The sequence below is a fragment of the Bos mutus genome, chromosome 2, assembly GCF_027580195.1.
Source record: "Bos mutus isolate GX-2022 chromosome 2, NWIPB_WYAK_1.1, whole genome shotgun sequence".
NCBI lineage: Eukaryota > Metazoa > Chordata > Mammalia > Artiodactyla > Bovidae > Bos > Bos mutus.
In genome coordinates, this window is record NC_091618.1 from 13,883,776 (window position 1) to 13,884,744 (window position 969).

Genomic DNA, 969 nt, shown 5'->3' on the forward strand with positions numbered 1-969 from the left:
CCACCTTGCCTTTCCCACCCACAGGAGGGGTGGTTGAAGGGGACACAATAGTAGCTACTTCTAACAACAAATAAACGGCCACGGGTCTTTTATATTAAGTGATGCATCTACGTGCCTGTTTGATTTCTCCCCTAAATGATTAGCATTTGGCATTGATATATATTTCTAAATTCATCTATCCTCTCCTCCTTTTTCTCTCCTCTTCATTTACTCAGGCCCTGCTTTGTTCAAGAAAAAGTGTGTATGAGACGTACGACATACCATAATGGTTAAGAAGCCAGGTGTTGGGGCGAGGCAGGCCTGGCTTCACCTCCAGACACCACTGCTTGCTAGCTCTGAACTTGGACAGGCTGACTAATTTGTTTGAACCCTAGTTTCTCTTTTGTGAGGTAGAGCTAACTTCCCCAGTGGGCTTGTTGGGAGCATGGAAACGTAAGGAATGTTATCGTTAAGGGTCTGCTTTCCCTTAGGCCTACTCTGTTCTTGCTAGCTCTCATTCTGGAGTCTAGATATGCCTAGAAATAGGAAGGAGGTCTGTGAGGCTGGAGTTCACTTCTTAGATCAAGACTATCTGCCTCCTGACTCCCTCCTTCAGGAATCACCCCACTGCTGTCTCCCGGAGCTGGAGGCTCCCGCCTCAATCCTTGGATAGGCCTCAAGGGGGCAGCAGTGTACAGAGAATGCCCAGCATTGCGGCTGCCTGCCCAGCCAAGGCCTTCCTCAAGGACTCTGCTTCCTGCAGCTTCCAGACCAGAAGCAGATTTATCATAGAGTGAATGAAAGTTAAACCTCAAGGTCCTTCACTCTGTTAAGCCACTTGCAAGGCCTGAGAATGGGACTCACGGCAATTCTGTACTAATAATTTTACATTTTCTTCCTTAAATCTTAAAGGGGATCCCAATCTGTCTAGCTTCAGATCCCACCAAATCTCCCAGGGCTCCAGGGGATTCTGAGGGAAGGGAGGTCCCT